General features: G+C 40.4%; 1 protein-coding gene across 1 annotated transcript in view; it reads right to left on the minus strand.

Moving 5' to 3' along the window:
* The window catches only part of lrrc4ca (leucine rich repeat containing 4C, genome duplicate a), a 49,430-nt gene extending 37,619 nt beyond the window's left edge, over window positions 1-11,811 (minus strand). The window contains exon 1 of the mRNA XM_046395160.1: window positions 10,140-11,811. The gene's annotated coding sequence lies outside the window, so the exon portion shown is untranslated. The remainder of the gene's footprint in view (window positions 1-10,139) is intronic.
* Between the last annotated feature and the right edge of the window lie 7,105 nt (window positions 11,812-18,916).

Genomic DNA, 18,916 nt, shown 5'->3' on the forward strand with positions numbered 1-18,916 from the left:
AACACATTAAAAATTCATGCAGACCTTGGTCGATGAAGCAGACAAAACAATGCAGTTTGTGTTTTTATGTCCCGGCTTTGCTCCATCATCAGTTAATGTGGATTAAGGTCCACTTTACAGAGGCTGTAGTCACAATGCAGCCAATCCTTTGATGTCGAAACAAATGAGTACAAAAATGGCAGAACAGTCTTATGAAGATTTTTTTTCTCCTGTTTCACCACAGAGAACGCCAGATCTCCCCTAAGTCAGTGAATCTCTTTCCCCTAACAATGATGAAATCCTCCATTGTCACATTAAATGAGAGGATGGGGAACCCAGCTTTTTGGTTGGAATAAACCTCCTCTACACTTCCCCTGTTTGCCCAACCATCCATTGAGGTCTATTTGCATTTTTGACATTTATGGATACGCGTTCTACACTTGCAGTAGAATTTATTTGACTTATACAGCTCATTTACGGATTGATAGCTGCCATTCTTAACTGGCTATAATGAATGTCTCATCACTGCACAAAAGATATGGAGTTGGATCTGATGTTATGCCCAAGACTCCAAGAAGCCACTTTCATTCTTCATTAAAATCTAATTTGTCTCTGGAAGACAGAAACCAGTGTTTTTCTTTTCTTCCTTGATTTCTTTTTGCCATTAAGGTTCATCTTTCAAAACGGAACAAAGAAATGAAACAAAAAGAAGAATTCTAATTAGGGAAGAGTCACACGATAAGTCCAGAGTAGGGTGAACTTTGTAGTTGATTGTTCTCAATAGACACAGTGATAAGGAAATGGTGAGGCAGCGATTCCAAACTTATACATCCCTCATTTGTCCTTCAAAAGACCTTGTTCCATCTTATCAGTCAACAAGTCATGTTCATTGTGATTTTGTCCAGAATACAATGGGAATAACTGGTTTCTGTTCTGCTTCCATACTGGAATGGTTTAGCCTTTTTAGCCGTAAGGGACACCTCACATTCATATGACCTCTTTTAACTACAAAACTCCACATTCCAATTCAAGCATCGCAAAAAGAAATAGCACAGCATAATTGTGCCTTACAGCACAGATATATGCAGTAAGATGGCCAGGACATGATAGGACCTTTATAGAATAAAGAGACACCTAGATGAAGCTAATGAATACAGAAAGAATCTGACTCTCTTTTATGCTCCGATTAGTGTTATGCAAATGCGGAGCACAATGATGGTGGGAGGAAGAGGAAGGATTGCGTGCCAGTGACTGTAGGGGTCCCACCTGTTTCATCAGGCACAGAAGACCCTTTTAACCTGGCCACACTGCTCGAAAAAGAAACACGTCTCCCAAAGGCCTTTATCATCCTCTGCAAAAAAACAGCTCATTCTGGATTTGCTTTTGAAACGGATGATTTAACATACACCACCTGGTTTCAAATCTGTTTTTTCCTGTCTCTTTTTCACACAACATGACACAATGAGAGCCGATTACCCTACAACACTTGTCTGCAGATCAGATGCAGATTTAAATCAACACACACCTTTTCATATCAATAGCTTTGGGGAAGAGGGAAATCCACATCACAGAAATGAGGTTGCAAGCCCTGTGACCACTTTTCAGGAACACAAAAAGGTAAACTGAAGAGGAGCTGTACACAGCGATCAACCCACGCATTCTCTCTCTCTCACACACATACACTGATAAACCTCTGCACCATGCAGTCCCACCGAGAAAAAGCAATCCTTACAGCTCATGAATATTACAATGAGCTGGATCTGGGTCATTAATATGACACAGTCGTTACACTGGAGCCCAATTAGCAGTCAACACAGAGCCTGGAATGTTCCCTTGTTACTAAACATAATCACTATATCACTACGACAGACTCCAGAGCAGGGACAGATCAAATCACACAAACACACACAAGAAATATCAAGCACTCTTCTGCAGATCACTTGACTAAACAAGAAGGTCAGGGCTGCTTCAGAATATTCACTCAAAAACATTTAAAAACTCAACACCTGATCAACTGACTTCACTCCATAAAATTCCCTGCTATACACAAATACGATGTTACACAGTGCTGCTTTGTTATTGTTTGTGTGCTTGGCTCCTGTTCAATCACTGTGTTCATGATATCTTAAAACACCCTTCAACATTCATTCATTCAGAAAATCTTGGAAAAATGTTGATTTCAGTTTGAAATTATTTAACCTAACCCTTTTACGCCATTGGTAGATTTTTGGAACTCAATAGCAGACAGATTGTTCTTTCCACCATGATAACACAGCAAACATTTAACAAACAACTCAACCCAAATTAAGATTGCAATCAAGACAAGGAAAGCACATTTATTTGACTGCAGTGAGACTGCAGTGCATAGTCAGCACTACGGTACAGTTTTAAATTCTAATACACTGTAAAATCATCATGCTTGCTTAGATCAGTTTTGTGGTACATAAATTTGACACAATATGCCTGTTTATATTTCCACTTAACTGCCAATGGTTAAATTATGTTAATTTATTCACAAAAAGAAAATGAAATATTACAAGGTCTTGAATGTTATGTGACAACTGTCTCTCCTCAGTGACAGACGGGCTGGAGCCAAATGCTGAGGAATCTGGCACAGGCTGCAGGAGGCTAGAGGCTGTAGATGTGCGCGCACACACACACACACACACACACACACACACACACACACACACTTCCCTCTTCCCATCAAGTATGATTGGCTAACTCTCCACTGCTTCTCAACAACTTCTATCCATCAATTTAATTTTATTGTTTTCATCAGTGATGGATATTACTGGATATTACCTGCTGACACACAGAGTACTGTTTGTCATTGTTTGAGAACTTTCAGCTGTTGCTGTTTTGTGAAAATATGTTCATTTTTCCTTATCTATATATTTTTTCACTTACAATGGCCTTTACTGCGGAATAAAAAACATTCAAACTTTAAAACTGAACTGTGTGACCAATATGATTTTTTTTTCCATCTTGATGCTACATCTTTGGAAACAAGTGCAAGCGTTTGATTATACGAGGTGGCATCTGTTTGGGATTAATTTGTGTTGTATATGAGAGAAATTAACCACTAACCAGGCATGCATGAGCTCTCTAAATTCAGGCCTCTGTGCAGCTAGCATTTCAAAGCTCATAGCATTTTCTCGCCTCTCTCACATATGCAGTAGAGAAGCAGACTGACAGCCCCTGTCACAAGGCCTTGACCTGAGCACTGAAACAGACTGGTACCTCAGCAGACTCCGTAGAGACAACTTGGATTAAATCAAGTGTAAGCCTAGCCTTGTCAGATCAAAACTATCATAGTAGGGCAGCCTTGCCTATGCGCAGGTGCCAGGATGAGTGACACATTAAGGTCAGAGACCAAAAGGGTGAAAGGGTGAGTGGATAGCAAGACAAACAACACAAAGATACCAACATACAGATGCACGGATACTTACTCATATAATATGGCGTATATTGCATACACGTGCATGCACATGTGCTCATGTGTGGAAAAAAAAAAAAAATTATAGTATGAAAGTGGTGCGGTCTTTCATGTTTCTGCAAGATTTTTGTGTGAGTAGGTGTGTTCCTTATGATTTAGTGTACCAGTGGGTCTTTAGGTGTAAGAATCACTGCCTTTCTTTTTCCATGGAGTGATAAGAGGTGCATTGTCTGTCTACAGCTGAACAGTCAGCAAGCGTGTGACTGCTAGCTGGGGTGTGATCACCCTGTGTTGTATTGTGGGGCTTTGACTGATGACCAGACTCCTGCTATGAAGCTGAGCTGAGCTACAGTGATTGCCAGCCTGATTGGGTTTATGAGTTAAAAAGCAGATCTAGGGGACAGACGGCAAGGCATAGCCCAGATGTCCGGATCCCAGACGCTCATGTTGCACTCCTGGGTTTCCAGAAGGGACTGGTTTAAGAGGGCACACACATGCGCTTTCACTACCACACACACACAAAATTCTGTTAAAAAATATACAGAAAAATTATGGGTCATTTTGAGCTCTCTCTTTGCACACTTGTACTCTTATGTTCCTGACTCCCCGCACAACACTGTATTGCCTCTGATTATGGGGCTTCTCATACATTTGGCTCTCAAGAGCACATTATCCCAACATGTATACTGTGGCAATAAATACTGAATTCACAATCATAGTTTACAAATCTACCATTTAAATTTTCATATTATATTTAATGGGAAGGAAGATTAGTGTAGTCATGTATAAAGATTTCTCCTTCTCTTCACTTCTATCATTCTCCACAAAGCAGAACTTAATAGATTTCCTTTTTAAACAATATGCATCCAAGAGGAAGTATTTTTTCTTCTTAACTAATGAATGAGCGGCTGGTTCAGTAGTCACGGCATGATAAGACTGGTCCAACATTGGTGGTGTCAGTGCAGCCTAACTCAGGGTCAAACCCTGATGGAGGCAACTGAAATGCATTTTTCAGTCATAGTCATAGTTTTGTGAGGTGTGTTCAATTTGTGAGGGCTGCTTACTTTTTTTATTTAAGTTACATAATTTAATTCATGCACATCACAACAACTGCGACCTTCTTCAAGGTTTCCTGTAGTTTGATGATTTCACCTTAGGAAACTATACTGAAAAATAAGTGGATCCTAGTGAAATGCTGCCTTGTTGGACAGCAAAGTAGAAAATCTTTTGTAACTACTCTGTCAGATAAAGCTGGCAATTTGTTGTGTACAAAACAACATATGAAAGAAAGGCTCCCTCTCCAAAGACAGAAGCCCATCTGCTCTAACAGGTCAAGTATCCATGATAGCTACAGGGCATTTTCTTTTCATCTCAGAAACAACACTACAAGTTAAAAGGTAAGCAGTGCATTCTGTTGTGCACATATGCACATGCTTGTGTCTACTATAACACAGCTTTTCTTTGTCTTCAATAATTCCTCTTAGACTGAAACAGCAACTCAATTGGTTGACAAGATACAGACTGCATGCAAAAAATTTTATAATAACAAACCTAGACAACAACCAATCATTTGCAGACTGAAGTTCTGTATGTTTTAAATCTCGATTCTTACTGGTTTTGTCACTAAAGGCTGTTGTCCATTGACAACCTCTATTTTTGCTAGCAGCTCATAAGCTGCCTGGGGATGCGCTAGTCATGGCTCTGTTGCTATGCGACCACTAAAAACCTGTTTGAAGGGCATTCTCTCCAGTTTAAATGTTTTTAACTTTGAGTGTTTAGAGCACAGAGCACTGATCACCCTCAGCTCACTCCAAATTCCACAGTCAACAACAAAAGACTGAGAAGACAGTGCTTGAGAGGAAGGTCTCCTTTAATCTGCCTTCATATTTCCTCTTCCTTTTTTTTTTTATTGTCCTTTGCCTTTTTTTTTCTACAGAACACTTAAATATCTTATGTCCACGAGGCACAATCTGGGAAAATAAAGGGAGACAGTAAGAGATAGCCGCCCGCACCCTTTCCCAGCCCATTTAACCTTTTAATTTAGCTGCAGGAATTAATGTGGTAGCTTGAGTCAGTATCACTTTAAACTGGCACAGCCCAGGTCCCCCAAAGGCAGGAAGGCTAACAGTGGTGCATATGTGTATATTTCTGTTAATGTGTGTGTTTGTATGTATGTGTGTGTGTTTGTGACAGAGAAAGAGAGAGAAAATGTGTTGAGCTCTACTCATGCAAGCTGTTATTAACAGAGCCGTCACATCAGTCCTACCTCGGGTGATGTCGCTCTCATTTTGGCACCATGTGACATTACAGTGAGGTCAAGAAAAGAGAGACTGGCAGCGAAGAGGAAGGTGAGGATTACTAAGTCGAAAAGACACCATCATCACAACTGGCAAGGTGGGTGATGTAAGCCAAGTGGTGAGTAATGATGCGGCCTGAATTCAGGTCAGTGCTCTTAGCTGAATTTCATGAAGGAAGCGAGGAACCAGGGAGATAGTGATGGAGTTGGAAGAATTCCTGTTTAGCCTTGAGTCACAGCAGCAAAAATATTTCAAGCTGTTGTCCAAAAAAGTAGCAAAAACAAAAGCAAGCACCTCAGAATGTTGCTACACTGAACACACTGATCTGTATTCAATTTAATCCATTTCTGTTCCCACGATAAGAGTGGCAGTAGAGAGAGAGTGAGGCAAAAAAAAAAAAAAAAAGGAGCACTGCTCCCTGGCCTCTAGAATGACAGAATGGCACTTTTATGATGTCTCCCAGATTATTCCCTGAGATGGATGGGCTGAGTTGGAACCCCAATTGATTAATCCATAGACTGACGGAATGTGCTGTGGCCATCCCCCTGCTCAGCTGTTCTTTCCCTGGACAGAACATTCAGCCAGACATGTTGTAGAGGATGACTAATGAGTGAGGCTACTGCAGACACCGTTCGTGTCTGTCTGGGTATGCGTCCCGCGACCAAGATGCTCGCTCGTGTGCATGTGTAACATACAGTTTTGAGTTTCAGATGACCATCCACAGTGACAAAGCAGTTTGGAAACACCTCCCTTTTTTCTCAATAGAGACTATATGGCAAGTCTATTGTGACACTGAGCCTGCAGTGACAAAATGCTACATTTTCACAGCCAACAAATCTGACCGTAACAGTCTCTTCAAAGCAGTGTGTGCGTCATGAACCAGCAGCACGGTTTAAAAGAACCAAAGGTGGGCTTTTATCACCTTCACAATAGCTGCCTGTGATGCAGACTTGCAACACTGTCAGCGACCATCAAATTAGAGCTTATTCATTGCTGGCTTATGAATACATCTTCCAAACGTCATTTCATTTTAAGGTGACTTTTCTTTCTACACAACTACAACTACACAAGATTAATCACTACAAGACTGACCTTGTGTATAAAAGCAGCAATCATCAGCCATGAAGCACTTTGCAAAGCTTCAACTCACATCACTGTTGCTTCTGTCCTGACCTCAACATCTTACACTTTCATTTTTCTCCACTGAGAGCGGGCAAGGACTAACTTATAATGATAATTATGTGGATTTGTATTCTGGGTGCTTTGTTTGTTTTGCAAAATATATGAAGTTTATCAGTGACCTAGATTTGAAAATTTTGCCACAGTGTTTAAATCACTGCAAGTATTCAACTGAGTTCAATTATTCCTCGTAATACAAATGCCTTCATGTGTACATTAACTATTGCTAATTCCAATAGAATTAAGTGCTGCAGGTATTACGGGAGGTTAAATGCAACACACTGAATAACCGAATGTGGCATTATGAACGTTTATCACAATGAAAGCCAATACAGAGCTCAACAATATGAATGACACCCCCTGGACAAGTGAAATGTCACTTCAGGCTAGTCAATCTTGCAGCTTATTTGCCCGATTGAAAACACGCTGTTTTTTTGTTTTTGTTTTTGTTGTTGTTGTTTTTTTGTTTGTTTGTTTGTTTTTTTCAGGAGCTGATGATGTAAGTTGCTAAGTAAGCCCATCTTGCTTCCTTCTCACCTGTGTTGAGAGTTATGGCTGATCACTCATGAGCAAACAACAGCGAGTAACAGTGTTCATGAGGTGATGTGAGGTTGAACATTTCAAATATTCTGGAAGAAGGAAATTAGTTTGGTTGTGTTAGAGGATGGAGGCGTATCTCCATTTATATGTAGCACAGTTTGTGAACAAGGCGGACCAGATTAAAATTGACATTTAACTTAAGGCTTTGTTGTTATTTGATAACTGCTAATAAATAAAACAGTTTGTATAAGGGCAAGTAAAATTTCACTTTGGGCAAGAAGACTTCTGACCCACTTGCCCACATTGAATATATATATATTTTTTCCATGCTCTCAGTTTGGTATCAGTGATCCATCATGTGGATGTTGTCAACCTCATCTTAATATAAAGGCTTCTTTCACCTCCAGCATTAGGATTTCCAGCTCCTATCTGGCCTACTAGTTCAGACCTCCTGCATTGCGCTGCTGGGCTCCAGTAGAATAGGCAAGGGAGCAGATAACGGATCACTGTAACTTCTCCCTTTCTCATTGAATGAAACCCCCCCCCTGAGAGGTTTTATACCCCAAGAAGATGAAAAATGTGGGGGTAGCTCCATTATTGATACAAGTCCCAAACAGTGCAAGAAATTAATGCTAATAGTGTCCTAAGCTGGGCTTTACAGAGATTAATCCGATTTGAGAAATGAACATTTTATTACATGGCACAAAGTGCTGGCCCTGATCTGAACTGAGTCACAGGCTGAGTAGGGAAAAAAAATGTTTAAAGGAGTGTGGGGGGGGGGGGCATGGGTATACAGTCTGTTGCTTTGCAAGACCCTGGCACCTCACTGCAGTAATGCCCTTTCCCAGCTGACAAGTTCATTAATTTTCAGACAGGGCTGCTAAAAATGATTTTCAATAGATAAGTCAGACAACAATGACTGAAGAAATTGGATATAGACATCTATGGTAGCAACATTGTCAGAAGACTGGCTTTGCGTGTGCAGCAGGAAGTCCCTCTTGGTCCCTCTGCTGCACCTGCTCAAACGCTGTTTCCCACTGCTTAGAGGGACTAATAGGGACACACTGGGCTACAGCTGTTGTCACTCTAGCATAGTGAAATAAACAAACAGTGATCCACAGCCATTTCCAGCAAGGTCTCCAAAGGGATTAAAAGGTTTGAGAAGTGTTAAATGGGGAGGAGAAATGGTCTCTTATTACAATGAATCACTCCACACCAGTTGCCAACAAACAACTGCAATCTTGGGAATATGTTAGGAGGATTTATCACACTGGAGCCTCTGACAGGGCAAAAACATAAAATCCGCCGCATAATTTGTCTCCCCAAGGTGATGTCACTCCATCATATAGAGGACTTTTCTTTCAGCGGGTGAACAATGTTCGCCGTGTTTCTCACTTTTACAGGTGAGAGATGCAATTCAGTCTTTGTCTGAAGAGTGGCAGCCACATCTATTTATGCTTTTACCACCAACACTTGTTTATCACCAACATGACAGACATCTATTTTTAAGATGAAAAAAGCACTGACATGAAAAATTGAACACATGCCTTTGTACTAACCGCTATTAAGGGGGATGCTCATCCTAAAATTATTCTTTATCCCTAGATTAGATAAGCACATATATTCAGACAGCTAAAATTCATGGACGGGCTAACTGGGTATGATATTATATACAATACAACCAGACTATGATGTAAGCTTCTATTTATTTAGGGTCGCTCTAAACAAATATTTAACTTATAAAATTGTGTTTTGCAAGACAAGTCAGTACAACTGCAACTCGTTTTTTTAACTTTTTGTATATCACAGATCTAAGCCCTCAAATGTGTCATCTGTTGCTTCTTTGTATACTGGGAAAGGATCATAATCAGCAGACCAGTGGCTCAGATTTTCGAGCCATGAACTACAACATCCATGCCTTCTCCAGCTGAGCAGAGGCAGAGCGAAGACGGCAGATTTTTAATTTCAGCACCACGTAAGAAAGACAGCTCCCTCCCAGGCTACCACAGAGGCGCCTTCTGTGTAAACCATGCGGAGAAGAAAAAAAAAAAAGACCAGTCTCTGACCATTTGGGCAGCAGTGAGAGATGCAGTTTTTGAATTTATGCAGCCTGCATCTTTTTTTTAAAGGTTACAACAGCATACACATTCTCCTGTTAAATATGGCAGATTTCCAGACGATGAATGTAGATTTAGAGCATGCAGGTATAGACTAGATGGACGAATAGGAGGATGCATGGATTTGCAGTTGCCTTGTCTGCATTTAGGATGTCACAATTTGACAAGAACTACACTCATAACATTTCCCCTCACAAACATTTACCTTGCTTTGCTTTGTGGAAAGGCTAAACACTTTCTTTTCACTCTTCATGATCATCTAAGCTTGATGCTCGCGCACTCAACTCAAGGGCGCGCAGTGAAACGCAGGCAAAGCCACACGAGCGCGCGCATCTTTTCCTTATCTTACAAATCAGCGCATGATTACAGATCTTTTAGTTAGATGCCGCAGTACCAGTGAGGGGGAAGCCTTCGGGAATGCTGTGCCCTGATTTAGTCTAGTTTATACCACTATACTACACAGCAGTGTTCAAAAGAAGAATAAAACCTACCATAACAACAGGAAAAGCAAGCAGAATGGGGCAGTTGTGTAGGCAGGAGTGAGGCAATCAGACCAACATATTTTATACACCACACACACTAACTTACTTGTTCACAGAGACGCCGAGGTCTGTAGGGTCTTTGCTTTAGACGGAGAACGGTCCCTCTTCCGCTCCCTCCCCAAAAATTGCATCGAAAAACATCCGCAATTCTCAGGCGATCTTGCAGAATCCGTGGTGATATTTTCTTGTCAGACACATTGCGTTCCCACACTCAAAACGACGTGGTATGTAATCCACACATCAGTCCGAATGACATGTTATTAACTCTCACAGTGATGATGCATCCAATATTTCCTTTTTTTTTTTTCTTCAGGACGCACATGACACGGAGGCACCCACAAGTGCCATTGTTGAAACTACTCTCCCGATGCAAAGCGATACCTTCAGTGGTCCCAGATTGTCTCCAAATGGTGACTTATGCGAATTTGAAGTAACACTCTTTATTTTCTCTTACATCTAAATGTTTAAAAAGTAACCCTTCCACATCTTGTAGAGCACGGAGAACATCGCGTGGTCAATTTCCAGGTAGATACATCCTGAAAAGCCCGTCATTTGACTGTATGACAGACCACCATCCATACATTGAGGGGGGCAGAGGTGGGGTTATTTTAACGTCCTGCTCTCTGTCGTTTTCAAATGCAACTTTTCTTCAAGTCCCTATTAGTCATCAAGCCTGCTGAATCTGATTAGATTTCACCTCACAGCCCAGTGCGGATTTCAAGATGCTTACTTCTTTATTTTTCCCTCCTGTCGATGAAATAAGTCCCAGTTTAGTAAAGGAATAGGTATCCTATACATGGGAGAAATGATAAAGTTGTAGAGATTGAAGAATATTTCTCTCTTATCTTCAGGTTGCTCCGTTCTCCATTTTCGAGAGGTAAAATGTGTTAATCTGAGATGCAACATCAAAAGAACAAAAAAACAAAACAACGAAAAACAAAACAGGTTTCCTCAAGAAGCATAAAACCCCATCAGAAAATCATGTAGTATAAAGTGTAAGGAGCCTTCGCTGTATCACCAAAAGCTCATTTCTTACATGATTTCCGCGCGGAGCCTTGATTCGTCCTATCTGGACGGGAGTTACAGTTCACCAAAAGCAGTCATCACTTCTGCGCCCTCGTTCCATCTGTGCCTTTCAAACCTCGCCTATCCGTCGATCTGACACACAAGGGGGTAAGAAATTGTTTAAAGCTTGGTATCCACAGAGTGCTGATGGTCCAAGTCCCGTCTTCTTCTCTTCTATTGACTGCGGGGTGTTTTAAGCTGTTTCAAACGTGATCACAAATTACCTCGTTCCAATACGCACAGAGGCTGCATCCATCGGTGCGCTTTACAGTACCTCGGTGCGCTTGCCATTTACGTATCCAAATAAAACGCACGGCTCAACACGGCGGACACTGAATTCATAAGTACAGGAGGGGGGCATCGTGTAGGTTACCTCCCACTGACAAGCTGCTCTCTCCAAGTGAGACCGATCCGCTAGTCACTGCTGGTGGTTCGACAGCAGCAGTGGGGGTAGGAAAAAAAACTGTTTCCCTTCTCTTTCCATCACATTTCTCTGCTTGAACTTCAAGAGCTCCCTAAATTTTTTTCACTGCAGGGAGCCCATGATCGAAATAAACCCGGTAGACCAGTATCAATTAACGGATTGTTTTCCTTTGCCCTTCTCATTTATTTGAGTTCTAATAAGGGGAAGCGAATGCAAAGTATAAAGTGGGCACCAGCATGTGTATCTGCATGCCCGCGCGCGCACGTGTGCCTGAGAGAAAAGAAAGAGAGAGAGAGAGAGAGAGAGAGAGGTTTAGACAGACAGAAGAGGACAGAAAGAGAGATTCCTCCCATGTGTCTCTTGCAAGTGGGACACGACTGCCACCTACCGACTCGACTCCCCTCTCCTGTTTGCTGTTTGATAGTGTAATGATGGCTGATTGTTGCATAGATTACTCTCCCATGACATATGTGTATATATTATATATACACACATACACACACATATGTACAGATACAAATGTTTGTATGTATATATATATATAGTGTGATGGTTCTGCATAGTATCTTCCTAGGACAGCACTCGTTTGGACAGAGACTGCCAATGTTGTGCCCAGAATCTGCTGGAGCCACTCTTCCAGTTTGGGAGTTTGGGAGTTTGGGGGTCACAGTCCCCAGTGCCCTGATTACCTCTGGCACCACTGCTGTTTTAACTCTCCATATCTTTTCTAGCTCTTCTTTTGGCCCTTGGTATTTTGCGAGCTTGTCGTGTTCCTTCTTCTCAATCTTGCTGTCACTTGGAATTGCTACATCCATCACCTCTGCCTTCTTCTCCTGTTTGTGGACCACCACAATGTCGGGGGGAAGTCCCACAGGATCTTAGCTTGGTCATTCTCAACCACTTTAGGAAATGTTTTCCATGCTAATCTTGGGACTTCCAGCTCATTCTCAGTGCAGATGTTCCTGTATGTTATTTCAGCCACTTGGTTATGACGTTCCATGCTGTTCCTGCCTGCATCTTACACCCTGCTGTTATGTGCTGAATTGTTTCAGGGGCATCTTTGCACAGCCTGCACCTGGGGTCCTGTCTGGTGTGGTAGACTCCAGACTCCATTGATCTTGTACCTGTTCTTGTTCTTGTGCTGCCATGATAAGCGCTTCTGTGCTGTCCTTCAATCCAGCCATTGGTAAGATCTCTTGATATCAGCCACGTCTTCTAACTGTTGGTGGTACATGCCATGCAAGGGCTTGATCCCCCAATCCCAGAGAGAGAGGATATATATATAGATGTATCCCATTTTCAAATACTGTAAGGTACCATATGACACAGACCTGCATAACTGTTGGTGAGGAGAACAGTAACCACAGAGTCACAGAATGGAATAAATAAAGCATATGAGGGGAATACTGTGACAAGTTTGACAATCCAGAAAACAGTTTAATATAACAGTCATAATCTCTCTCAGGCTTCAGCACTTATAAATGCTGGCTGTGCGTTATGAATTATGAAATACATATTGCAGATTTTTAGCATGGCGGCTGACACAGGAGACTTCAGGTCTTCAGAGAGATTATTGCTTGTGAAACGCTTATCTCAGGCAACCTGCTGTACTGTGCATATTATGCTAAACTCAGTCGTATTACACAACATTCATGGTGGAGCTAAAAAAAAGGATGATTTTTTACACAGCAGAGTGCGAACACAGCTCATCTGGGAAGAGTATGCATTCATATACCATGTGATAGTAGATGTGAGAAAACATTTGAATGCCAGGCCAGGGATCTGTCCATCTCGCTGTCAACATCTGATCTCATTTCCCTCAGTGCTGAAGCCGTTGCATCATTCATCTGTCTTCATAACTGTCGGCCTGCCTGTCTGTGTGTCTGGCATATGGTGGTAAAGAGCAACACGCACTTGAAGAAGATGTCATTAAATAACTCAACTCTTTTCACTCCATTCTTCTCGGCTCACACTTTCCTCCACTCTGACCAAGCACACAAATGAAACCTATTAAGTGCATGTCCACTTTGCTCTTCAATATAGCGGAGCAGTGTTTTTTTTTCTTTTTGTAAAATACCCTCTGAATGTGCATAATTTGTGTCATGTTACTGTTTGACAGTCCTAATGGTTGTGAAACGGCTGTTAAAGGTTTTAGTTTTCAACCAGATAGGTGTCTGTTGATCTCTGGTGAGCACTCCTTACTACTTCAGGTCTTATTTGCTATGTGGGAACCATCGCTACAGGCCTTTTATTCTGATTTATGCAGCTTCTGAGACCACACGTCTTTGCTAGTGGAAACACTTGGTTCCTCAATGTGGAGCTTTTGGGATACTCAAACACTGTTGCCAGTATCCATTACCATATGCATCGTATTCATGTGTTAATTCTAAAAGGCATCATTCAACATCTTGTCAGCTAGCATGACTTCTGTTTACATTTTTCTTGATGTGAGCACAGGTCCTGAACATTATTGAAACACCACAGTAAAGATCACTCTGTCCTTGGAGAACGCTAAAGAAGTGTTGTCCTGCCATTGTAAACACTGTGACCTTGTTCCCTGAAAGGGCAAGACACATACAAGCCTCAGGAGGCCAGTTATTTCTGGAGTGGCAAGGGCAAGTTAAAAAAAAAACTCACTTAAGGGAATGCTCCATTGTAGATTATTGGTTGTGCTTTTTGTTGTCAGCATCCTTGTAAAAACAAAGATTTGTTGACATTAAAACTGTGACTTACAGACACAGTGGTAATGTAGGCTTTAAAAATATAATTTTTAGCTCACCATGCTCTTTATCTTCACTTTACAGCAATCACCCTGAAAAGCTTGTTTTGACGGAAGAGAAGAAAAAGGAGTAAAGTGCCGTTCAGACACGGCTCTTCCTTTCCCTGAGAGTATTATGTTGACAAGACCTGAATAATACATGTGTTTGGATGCAATTAGATAATGTACTAATCATGTTGGGTATATGCCATGTAGGTCTCATACAGTGATTAAAGGTTATATACACACAGATAGCAGGGATTTATCCAAACTTCAAGAGTTAATAGCACATAAGCACGGAGCTCTATGCAATGCAAGTTTTATTAGAATGATCAGAGCGATGTGATGTTGTACAACATCAGATATGTCATTGAAGTGCTGAAAATGTTTTTTCGTCCTTTAAAATTTGTATCTAAACAGGGTTTATTATTTTCAGAATTTCGCTGTTATTAAATAAAACACACATTATAATATAGTCTACCTGATGTTCTTTACTAAAATAATCTTAAATCTTCTTACTCAGAGACTGAGAGTGAGTGAGAAGGTGGTTCTATGGTATCTTCAGCTGCCCCTTTTAAAGGATGCTCCGAATACATTAATAATGTGCGTTATTTATTTTGAGATCTGGCATTCATTATTCATGATGTTGTTTTGGAGGGTATGAGACATCACTACCGATATCCTGCAAGGCTCAGAGGCAGTGAGATAATGTAGTCAGGTACGTAGTGAGAGGTAAGATGCAGAAAGCAAGTCTGTGGCCCTCAGAATGGGTCACACGCCACTTGTTTCCATTCTATTCCATCCGTCATAGTGCTACCTCAGGTTGGGTAACGTAGGAAAGCTTGTCTTTCTCTGTCTAATGTTTGTTGCCTCCCTTTGCTTTACCTTGTTTCCACTTTACTCGCAGCAATCATATATTTCAACCACAAGCACACAGAGTCACTGAGATGAATTCCAGCAACATCTACGAGATCCCAAGCAATTCTTCAAATTTCACAGACTTGATAATTAGGTGCATCGATGCATTTGCCATCCTATTTAATCTCCATTTTGATGCACAGTAATCTATAACAGTACTTCTTATCCAGGGCTTTCTTTGACCCATAGGGCTCGTGATTGAAGAAAAAATACTTACATTCTAGGTCTTTTTTGGCTTGGGTTCTCGATTCACCAATGTACCAGTGGTAAATTAAAATAATTCAAAGCGTGCTTCACCCTAATAATTCTCTCTAAGCCGCTTCGTCTGCACAATATAATGGTGAAGGAGACTGGCTTAGTTATTGGATATGGGCTGCAGCTCAAAAGCATTATCAAGAGATGAGAAGGCTTGCCCACACTCACTGAAGGATGAATCAGTTGATGATCATTATATAATCAGTATTTTACTCATCATATCACGGTGCATCTTGATCTGTCATTGGTGTCCTTCAACATGTTAACTCAAATTAGCATCACTAACACACTCAGAATACTCAAAACACAAAGGATATCATTCCATCACCTATCTGCCCAGACAAACCTAATCAGATATTTGTTTTATTCATTATTCAATGTATACACTGTATGCCTGTATGTATTTGAGGTATATCTAATGGATTATGAATTTGGAAAGACACTGAACACAGCATCAGCATCAATTGTGAATATCCATTTAACCATATTTCCAATGAGGGAGGAGGTCCACATATGCAAAGAGAGCTGCCTCCCACTGTGCACGACTTTGATAAAATAAAATAAACAACAAACCATACTTTGAAATAAAATAAAATAAAATTCATCTGTCAAGTCTCTGGGTGATGAAATCTGTGGAGGGAGATTTGTGATTGAAGCTGTGGATGATTAAAGTCAAGCTGTTTGTTTTAATTAAATTTTAGATAAGAATTCCAATTTACAGGCAAAATGAAAATTGAAAACTTCTGTTTTAATGTGAAGGAATTTACACTTCAAAGTACTTTATTTTTCACCACTATGATTTCTAGGTGATACTTTTGGTGCATATTAAATGTCTGGATTCATTTTAATGGAAAAAAATGTGTTGTTTTGACCGTTGATCCACCTGCACCTTCATTCCTCAAAAAAGAGACATGACCCAACACATCTGACAGCAAAAATAAAAGTTTGATTCATGATTTTGGAGCGGACCCATTACTCAAACAGAAAACATTTCAGGGGAAGCTCTGTGACTACAGATGAAATGTTTGAAGACACACTGCCATTTGAAGCATTGCCAGTGTTAGGCCATATGGTAAAACACACCACAACCAAATATGGTCTGACAAACTTTCAGGAGTTTGCACACATTTATGTGAGGTTTGTTTGCTGAAATGTGTGGGCATTGAGAAATTATGTATTTCTTTCAAGCTGCGTGCAACTTCTTTTGTGGGTCATGACTTGGAAGTACCAAATTTTGTGATGCAAAGATGATGCAGGCAGTTGAAATATGCTGTGTAAAATTTGATGAAGAGGGAGGTAATAGGGAAAAAATGATATTGGTGCTACAGAACATGATGAAATATGGTTTAGTACAATTTAGGGTCCATACAAAATATTTATTTGAAGGTTGGTTGCTTTAGCAAATTTTGTAATTTTGTCATTCTTCACTGATCATACAACCAAATTCCAAAAAAGTCAGTAAAATAAAAATGAAACAGAACGTGATGTTTGCTAATCCTTTTTGTTACATAGTCAAATGCGAACATAAAAAGATAATACATTTAATGCTCTACCTCATCAACTTCACTGATTTATATAAACGTATGTTTAAGCTTATGTTTGATGCCAACTGGGACCGGAACATCAAAAGACTGGAATAGCGCAGTGCTTATAGAAGAAACCTGTTTGGAACATTCAACAGGTAAATGAGTTCATTGGTAACAGGTGATTGCATCATGATTGGATATAAAAGGAGCATCCTCGAAAGACTCAGTCGAACGGGGAGAGGTTCACCACTGTGGGAAACATATGAATGTATAGAGGATATTATTTCCTGGGCTCTTCAAAATTCTGCTGGTAAACTCAGTTTGTTTGCAAATGACTGCGTTCTGTTTTTTGTTATGCTTTCAGCCCGTTCTCACTCTCAGTGTGTCAAATACAACAGCCTGGTCAGTGGCCCTATGCTTCCAAATACGCTGCAGTATAAGTACCCCTCTCGCAAGAAAAGTCCAAGATGGCAGGACTTCCCTGCAGAGAACTGGGAAATGATCTCCGTGTTTGGCCAATACTAAAGTTAATTTACATAAGTTAAACAATGTAAGTGAGATGACTGAGTTACACAACTAATGTACTTATTTTAAACCAAACCATGATCTTTTTCTAAACCGAGAAGCATAAAATCTTTGTGCCTAACCTCGACCAAACTGTGAACTTGTCACAATGTTAATAAAAGTCCAAACGTGAAAACAGAAACATTAAAAATGCTGGGAAAATGATCAAAGCAGAAATGAAAAGCAAGTGATTATACATGAAGATATTTTTTTGCAGGCTGAGCATAAGGTCATGAGCATATTGAATGCCTTTCCACCAAATGTGATGTGATGTGGTGTAGGACCACCCCCCTATTTACTGTAAATGAAGAAAGTAGTGAACACTTGAGGAATTATGATGCTGAAGCCAGAGCTATCCCCAGCGCTTTTATTTCAGGAATTAAGCTGGAATTTATTAGTCATTAGTGGTATCCTCAATTATTCATCACACTTTTTATATCCTCAATGAATGGACATTAAATATTTTTAATGTCCCCATTTCAAAATGTAGAGCGCTTCCTGCACATTGATATCTTGTTTTTCTTACCTGCTGTTCATACATCTATGACAGCATGGAATATAACATCCAAATAGTTGTAGAAATGGATAGCTGACAAGGAAGGTGATCTCTTAAACATGTCAAGTTTACAGATCTTTCTTTTGTCATAGTGACAGAAATATTTTTAGAAATAATTTAACCTCAATAGTGTATTCTCTGTAGAAATGCTTTGAACGGTAAAGTCAGATGTTTCAAGTCATGCATGACTGACTGTTTGCTCTCAAGGTGAACAACAGCCCACAGAAATATGCATTTAACACATTGTATTGCATTGGTGCATACAGATCCCGATGTGAGCGTTTTGAAATGGATGATTATCAATTTTATGTTCATGTTTTAGCATACATTTCAGTATTTGTGCCTGTTTCTACTGATAGTTCAGCTTCGGTATGTCTTACGTATCTTAACAACTCCCACATTCCTGTTTGAATTGACTATTAATGCTCAACCATTAAAGGCTTACTAAGTTTGCCACTGAGAAAATCTTGACTGACAATCAGAGGATAAAGCTTTAAGCATGACATAAACCTTGTAATCCCGTATCGTAGCAGATTTAGACTTGGTGTAACCTCAGTTTCAGTGTGTTTATCTCCTTGGCTGTGTCTCTGTTCATGCAAAACAAGCAGTGCTCCAGACAATGGCGTACCTATTCATATGTGAGGCAGGGAGCAGATTTGCAGCATCTGGATATGGCAGCCGATCCCCTCTCTCTTTAATCCTCCGTGCGGTTGTCTTTCCACTCAGACACATAGGGGATCGAGTGGGCCATCCATTC

The sequence above is a fragment of the Scatophagus argus genome, chromosome 7 (assembly GCF_020382885.2).
Source record: "Scatophagus argus isolate fScaArg1 chromosome 7, fScaArg1.pri, whole genome shotgun sequence".
In the NCBI taxonomy this organism is placed as follows: domain Eukaryota; kingdom Metazoa; phylum Chordata; class Actinopteri; family Scatophagidae; genus Scatophagus; species Scatophagus argus.